We start from the raw sequence: 8,476 nt of genomic DNA, 5'->3' as shown, positions 1-8,476 counted from the left end.
AAGCAAATCAAAGGCTTTAGCCAAGGCCTAAGGGCTTTGAATCGATGGGTCCGCAGGAGGCCTCGCCACATCTTGTGGTATTTCCTGACCCTCGGCTCTAACTCCCCCAACGTCCTCTGGGGTTCAATATCCTCGGATGGTTGGTCAGTTAAAGATATATCCCATAGTCGACAATGAATTTGTTCATCATCTCGTCGGACTCAACCAACTTCTTAAACTTACCCATTCCCCAAGGACGACTAAAAGTTCCAGAAGAAGAAAAGGAGAAGTAGAATCAAGGAAATTTGGGGTCACTGGAGGAAGAAGACTTACAGAAATATGGCGATTCTCTTCAGGTAGTGTGCAAGTTGAACCAGACTCAAATCATACGCATCAATGATTGTAAGCGCAAAAATGAGGAACCAGGCGGTTTAAACAGGTACTTATACTCCCCCTTAAGTTCCCCAAATGTAACTGCCTGCCCATAAAAGCGGGAGATCCCTACCGAACGATTACCATCACACCGTTGAAAGTGGGAAACGTGGTGCCGCCAAAATTTAATGTGGGCACACATTAAGTCTTGAAACGCAAAAAATGCACATCGAGCAGTCGAAAAGTCACCAGCATTAGTACAAACCGAAGTGGGGCGATTCGCCTAGGAGAGCCCGTGAATATCAAAACCCTCCTCCCCGTCCGGGGAAACGTGCAGCAGGGTTTTGAGGGGCTATTGTGGGGCTCGTGGGCCTTACAGCCACAGCCCATCGCGTAGTAGGCCCAAGGCCAGCGCCGAGGAAGACTGACCAGCCAAGGCTAAGTTGGGGAAAGCCTCTTTTTGGTTGGATAGCCTGCCAATAAAAACAAGTAACTCCGTAAAGAGAAAGAAAGATACTAAGTGGCAAACTTTGAATAAAGTAAATAGGTGCTAAAGGACCCACCATGCCTAGATACTTCTTAAGGTCGAGAACAACCTCTGACCCACTCATATTCTCTAACTCGGCCATGTCAGTGGGAAGAAGAAGAGATTTCTCCAGGGCCTCGGCTACGAGAGCCCCCTCAGCTCCTTAAGACTCCCGCATCGACGCGTTATTCATCAGGGGCTGATCATGGAGTATGGCAGCGGGCAGCCAGGCTTGAGCCTCGGACTGTTGGGTGGCCTTCTTACCCTTCTGTTGACCACCGAGTTTCAATTGCTTCGGAGGCCTACGAAACCTACCCCCCTCGGGCGAGGAATGGGATTTGCTCCCATCCATTGGCTCCTTATCCTTGGAAAGTCTTTTCCTTTTCGGGTCATGAGACTCGGTCTGAGGGTCTGATACTATGGGGACAGAAGATGACCTGGTTTGCACGGTTAGAATCTAGGGCTGAGGTGCTGGGGGCTAGGGCTGCGACTCATCTGGTACACCCTTCTGGGAACCGCCTTCGAGCAAGTCAAGAAGATTGGTTTGGGGCTGTCTTTTTAGACCCATCTTAGCCTGAGTACCAACTCTTAGGGACTGAAGGTCGGCTTCGAACAAATGGGGATCACCTAGGTCACCCGGGGGATCCTCGGACTGATCAGCTAGGTCAAACACACTATATTCGTCCTCGGAGGAACTCAGTTCAACCACCTCCCTTGCCTTCTTAGATGGTCCTTCCTCGGCCACCGTTACTTGCTGGGATGGAGAGGGACCTGATAGCGGAATGCCTTCAGGTATATAAGACCCCTCAGTAAATGCAAAACCGTCCTCCACCACAGTAATCTGCGTAAGCCGGGGGTCACGAGCTCTAATTACGTGCTTCGGGACTGGAAATGATTTCTGAGCTGGGTCGCATCCGAGGATTTGATGAGCAGCTCTGACCTGGTTATCAGGTTCGTTTAAGAAAAGGTCCGACCTAAGAACGGTTTCCAAATCCGCTTTGTTAACCAAGTGGAAATGACGTGCAAAGGCGTGCGGATCTGCAAAAAGAAAAGCGAAATCCCTATGGTTAATCAACCAGATCGGATATACAGTTATAAAACTTCAAAATACTGAAACCTAGATTGTCTTTTACTTCGGATGCCCTACCTGGCTCCCTTTCTACTGTTGGGCAGTGAAAACCGTTGTGCCACTCCCCCGACACTATGAGGAAGTCCTGGGTCAACCCCTTATTGGAATCAGGAAGACACTGGATGAGACGAACCCTATCGTCCCTTGTCTTCATATAGTACGTCTTACCCCTCAGGTGATGAAGGTTGTAACACCAGTTCACATCGTGGTGAGTCAGTCTCAGCCCCATTTTCTCATTCAGGGTATCTACATACCCTAATATCCTAAAGACATTCACGGCACACTGAGTAGGAACCATGCGAAAATGCCTAAGGTAATTGAGGGTCACCGGCCTCATAGGGATTCTCATCCCTCATTCTACAAAAGCGACTATAGGGATCACGACTTCACCCTCTCTCCTCTTAAGGTACCACTCCCCTTCTTCACAGTACTTCAAACTCACATTATTGGGTATTCCATAGTCGACAATGAATTTGTTCATCATCTCGTCGGACTCGACCAACTTCTTAAACTTACCCATTCCCCCAAAGACAACTAAAAGTTCTAAAAGAAGAAAATGAGGAGTAAAATCAAGGAAATTTGGGGGTTGATAGAAAAAGAAAACTTACAGAAGTATGGCGATTCTCTTCAGGAAGAGTGTAAGGTGAACTAGACTTAAGTCATACGCATCAATGGTTGTAGGCGCGAAAATGATGAAACCAGGCAGTTCAAACAGGTACTTATACTCCCCCTTAGGTTCCCCAAATGTAACCGGTTGTTCATAAAAGCAAGAGATCATACCGTTGAAAGTAGGAAACGTGGTGCCGCCAAAATTTAATGTGGGCACCCATTAAGCCTTGAAACGCTAAAAACGCGCATCGGGCAGTCAAAAAGCCACCAACATTAACACGAACTGAAGTGGGGTGACTCATCTAGAGGGCCCGCAGGTATCAAAACCCTCCTCCCCGTCCGAGGGAACGTGCAGCAGGGTTTTGAGTGGCTATTGTGGGGCCCGTGGGCCTGATAGCCTCGGCCCATCGGATAGCAGGCCCAAGGCCCATGCCGAGGAACACTGACTATTCAAGGCTAAATTGGGGAAAGCCTCTTTTCCCAATCCACGTCGAGGACCACCTCATCCTCGGCCTAACAAGGGTGACTTTCGGGAAAGATCAGGCCCAAAGTAAGCTGTCACCCTCGCATTTAATGCATTCACCTAACCCCCCTGGCCGCATTAATAGGGATATAACCCCTTAGCAGGGCAACGTTGATCAGAGTGAAACACTTGAGTACTGATAAGGCCTCTGATGGGACGGACAGCCAGAAGAGAGGCAAATGAATGATCAACAGATAGAATAAGGAGATAGGAAGATGAAGACTATATAAGGAAAGCAAGTAAAGTAAAAAAGGAGGAGGAAAAAAGAGAAGAAAAAGGCTTCCTCGGCCCATGGCCGAGGAGCATCCTCCCAGTTGTATAGAAACTCTAAGTATCTTTTTATAAATGAAAGTTCATGCTTGGTGAACGGGGGCCAGCGCCTAAACCTTTAACCCACTCTCTATAAATTTATTGTTTGGGCTGGATTGGGCTGAAAACTCATTCATATTCAGGGTCAATCCAAATTGAGTCCCTACATTCATGTCTATGTTTGTGTCGTGTTCGTGCTTGTGCAACATAGCTATTTTCCAATGAAATAAACAAATTCTAAAATTGTGTGCTCCCAAAGCCTAATGAGTATTATCCGTAAACTTTACGAACAGTTCGTAGGGTGCAATATATTAGATTTCTCAATTGAATTCACACCCGATTGTGTTGTGTTGACCAATAGAATGTACACAATGTTTATCTTTTCCAAGAATAATCAAATTCAGTGCAATTATGTGTTTAAATTTGACTAGAAGACCCTTTTTCCCAATGGAGCTAAAAGGCTCTTTGGCTTCAATTTAAGTGTGGTTGGGAAACAAAACACTAATTACAAATTACTGTAACAAAAAGTTTTCAGGCTTTAAATAAATAAATAAATAAATAATAATTATTTACCTGACAGTGACAGCCATGACAGAATCTCCAGGGGATATGAGATTATAAACAAACCACAAATCATCGGCATCCACTGGTACCATCTGAATTCACAATTAAAAAAAAAACAAATTCTTAATTTTATTTTTTGTTATTTCCGAAAGTAATAGAAAAATTTAGTATTAACAAACAGTTTTGTAGAAAGTAAAGTAAGTACCTTAACGCTACCAGGACCGTGAGGAACTAGGTCTCTGCGAAAGATCTCATGCTTTACTCTTCTTCACCAACAAACACACACTCCACTCCTTAATTCGCTTCTCGTTCTGTTGTGATGTGTTTTTTTTTTTTTTTTTAGAAGAGAGAAAGGGGATCCTAGGGTCGAGTTGTGGAGAATTTATAGGGTTCTCTTTGGAGTTTAACAAGTTCCAACAGTTTTAAGAGCATCCACAGTAGTAGAGCTAAAAGTTTAGCTTTTTAGTTCCACCAAAAGTTACTTTATCTATTTTACCTACATACATGCTACAGCAGTGGATCTATTTTAGCTTTCAACACAATAAAATAATATAAACATCACAATAAAATAATATAATCACTACAATAAAATAATATATTCCACTACAAAAAAAAACATCCACAGCCACAACCACATCTACCATCAACCACACTCACAACCACAACCACACCCACAACCACCACCAACACCACCACCACCACTGGCAGTAGTCCACAACAGGCAAAAAAAAAAAAAAAAAAAAAACCCAAATCTCCAAGTCAGGTACCCAACCACAACCACAATCACCACCACACCACAGCCCACAGGAGGAAAAAAAAAAAAAAAAAAAAAAAAAAACAACAACGACAACAACAACTAAGTAAGGACGAGGTCTGCGGCGTGGATTGAAGGGCGGGGTGGATCGGAGGGCGGGGTCTGCGGCATGGATCGGAGGGTGGGGTCTGTGGCGTGGATTGACGGCGAGGTCTACGGTGTAAGCCGGCAGCGGGGTCTGCAGTGTAAGCCGACAGCGGATCTGCGGTGTGAGCCGATGGCGTGGGGGTGGGCCGGCAGCTGTGAAAGGAAGTTGAGAGAGAGCTGAGAGAGTTGAGAGAGAGAAAGGTGAGAGTTGAGAGATGATCAGAGTTGAGAGAGAGGTAATATTTTAATGGGGAAGGGAATAAAAAATTATTATTATTTTTAGCTCTCATGAACAGTGCACATCTATTTATAGATGTGCACTGTAGTAATGGAGCTAAAAAAAATAGATTTAGCTCCACTGCTGCAGCTTGGTTTTAGTGTTTGAAGAGCTAAAATATTGCTATATAGCAATATAGCACCACTGCTGTGAGTGCTTTAAACGAAAGTACAGCAAGTCTGAGACTGTTTTTAATTTCTTTTTTTTTATCCTTATTTAAATTACCAAATTGTCCACCCCTTAGTCTTTTTTTTTTTTTTTTAAGAAATCCTATACCGTTGTAATATGAATGAACTTTTTATTTTCTTGCGTGATCTTGGGTTTTTTTTATTAGGGGTGGTGCGGTTTTTAGCCATTTTTAACATCGCACTTTATAGTGCAGTTTAACCAAAATCATAATCGTACCACACCTCATTTTTGCAGTCACATGTACGGTGCAGTGTGGTTTAGAGTTTAGCCAAAACCATAACCACACTGCACCTCATTTTTGTAGTCACATGTGCAGTGCGGTGTATAAAATGCAGTTTAAATGGTTTAAAACAAGTATATTTTTCAAATTTTGGGCTTTTTCTACCCAATCCAAATTGATTTTTCTCTTTGTTTTGGGCCAAGTTTTAAACTATTGAATTAGCTTTTCTTCGTTTTGAGTTGATTCTCCTAATCAACACTTACTAGAGTTATTAAACTATTTTTTTTTTTAACTATGGTTATTAAAATATTAATAATATATTTAGTATTAAAAAATAAATATATTAATATATAGAGAGGGTGTGGTGCGGTTTGTGCAGTTTTTTTATTATAAAACCGCAAACTGCACTGCACCATACGGTGCAATTATGCCATTTTGCAGGTAATTTTGGTGATTTGTGCGATTTGTACAGTTTGGTGAACACCCCTATTTTTTTATTGCACAAAACACTTGTCTATTGGGTTTCGGCTTTGGATCCATCATCTCTGTGGACCGGTGTTAAAAAAAGATATATATATATATATATATATATTGATAGGGTCCAAACCAAGTTTAATTCGCCCATGGTGGTTGTCCATGACCAAAACACATTCATAGGGTTTTACAAAAAAAGAAGCCTAATAGAAGCACCCCAAACATGAACAAGATCCCTCCATAAGATATAGTAACCATCCAAGTTAGAATGGTCGTCCATGACTCACAAGGTTATGGACGACCAAGATTAATCGTCCAAGGCTCATAAGGGTATGGAAGAGCATACAACACTTGGTAAATTTCAGAGAAACTCTCTATAAGCTCTATACAATTAAACCACAATCTATTATTTCGGAACATGGAGAGAATTCCCCATAATTCGCTCCACGTACTCCATCTTCCTCATTTTCTCCATATAACTCCACACATCTCCCATGATGGTAGTAGATCCGAAAAGTAGACCCACTTCCAACTCTCTATAAAAGGATTAAGTCACATTCATCTAAGGTAAGTTCTACCATTCACAGTTTCCCATCCCTGTGTTATAGAGAAAAAATTGACTTAACCGTCGGAGGATCCTTGGCTGGGTTACACAGGTCACCCTTTATAGTTCTTTCTTTCCTTTCAGGTTTTACAACCATCACCATAACCCAAAGCATTCCAGCCTACTGATTTTCGAGCATCATCATCATCATCATCATCGTCATATATATATATATATATATATTAATTTGGTTAGAATAAACTAACTAATTTGGTTAAAATAAATATAAAAAGTGGAAGGATGAAAAATATCAAAAGCGTAAAAAAATATTTTCTTTTGCTTCATGTGTGTTTGGTTGGAACAATGAAAAAGTGAAAAGATTAAAAATTAATATAATTTTTTGTTTATTTGGTTTAACACCCAATTTTACAAGTTTGACACCTGTAAATAAACATATGAAAATGGAAAAATATTTTTCAAAAAATATTTTACTTCAAAATAAACAGAGGGTTAATGGAAAAACTAAGACATATTCATACCAATCCAAGCATTAAAATTTCCAAATAATAGAACCAAGCATATCTTATCACATTTAGAACTAGGGGTGTCCATGGGTTGATCCGGGTCGGGTTTGTGCTCAACCCGCAACCAACCCGATGACATCGGGTTACCGGCAAGAAGACCTACCACCGACTTAGAAAACCCACGGGTCAAGTCGGATCGGACTCGGTTGGTCGGTAGTCGGGTTGGTCAAAGCTAACGATGATGCTGCCGAAGGTTCCAATCAACAGTGATCTGCATTTTTTCGCCGAATCCTTGATAGATTTGAGCAAAATCCATTGGATCTAAGCAAAATAGCACCAGATCTTTGTCGAATTTGAGCAAAACCCACCAAATCTTAGCAAAAAACCACAAAATTTTCATTGGATTTAAGCAAAACCCATTGGATCTAAGCTGTATTTAAACAAACCCACTAGATCATAGCTGGCTCTAAGTGAAAACGACAAGATCTGACCAAAAACCACAAGTTCTTCACTGGATTTGAGTGAAAACTACTATGTTTACACCAAATCGGGGTAGATTTGCCCTCTTTCAAGGGCTTAGCCAGTCGGATCAGGTGGCTTTGGTTTTGGAGAAGGAGACTTGCTATTTGACTCGCTAGCATTAGTTGTGGCACTATGAGACCCGCCATCCTACTCACTAGTGTTAATTGTGGCACTCTAAGACCCGCCACCGACCAACTCTCTCCTAGACTCGTCGTGTAGATACAATTAGAACAAGACAAGGTATTACTAAAGTTTATATGCAAAAGTGGCCCAAATACCACTGGTAGAAATTGCCAAAACAACTGGTTTACAATCTAAACAGCTCAGCTAATCAAATATCAACAATACTAGAAATTAACATATTCCTATACCATTCAAAAGAACCTATCAAACTCAACAATCATTATCCTTGAGACCCTAACTTCTCAACTTCTCAAAGACACCAAGAGCTTCCATTGATCTTAGCCATGGACACATATAGCCTCTGACGTAACACATTCTTTCTCTCTACAACTTTTATTTTCTTCATTTCTTTGTGTCCCAGCCTCCATATCTGAACCCCTGCTTTCTCTCTTACACATACATATGCCTTTTGACACTCCTAAAATCTTCAAAAAGTCTCTGAAAAGCATAACAGTACAAGAACCATATTCCTATACATAGAATCTAGCCATTGTCGCCACCACCACCACCACGCCTCTGCTTTGCGGCTTCTCGAAAGTCGAAGTGAGATCCAACCACCCCGCCACGTCGGAAACTCCTTTATCTCTGACCACCGGAAACAACTATATCATCCGGTTGTTGCAAACACTTA

This window comes from Quercus suber, unplaced genomic scaffold (assembly GCF_002906115.3).
Source record: "Quercus suber isolate HL8 unplaced genomic scaffold, Cork oak 2.0 scaffold_326, whole genome shotgun sequence".
NCBI lineage: Eukaryota > Viridiplantae > Streptophyta > Magnoliopsida > Fagales > Fagaceae > Quercus > Quercus suber.
The sequence above is the reverse complement of the archived record's forward strand: the minus strand, read 5'-3'. Positions refer to the sequence as shown.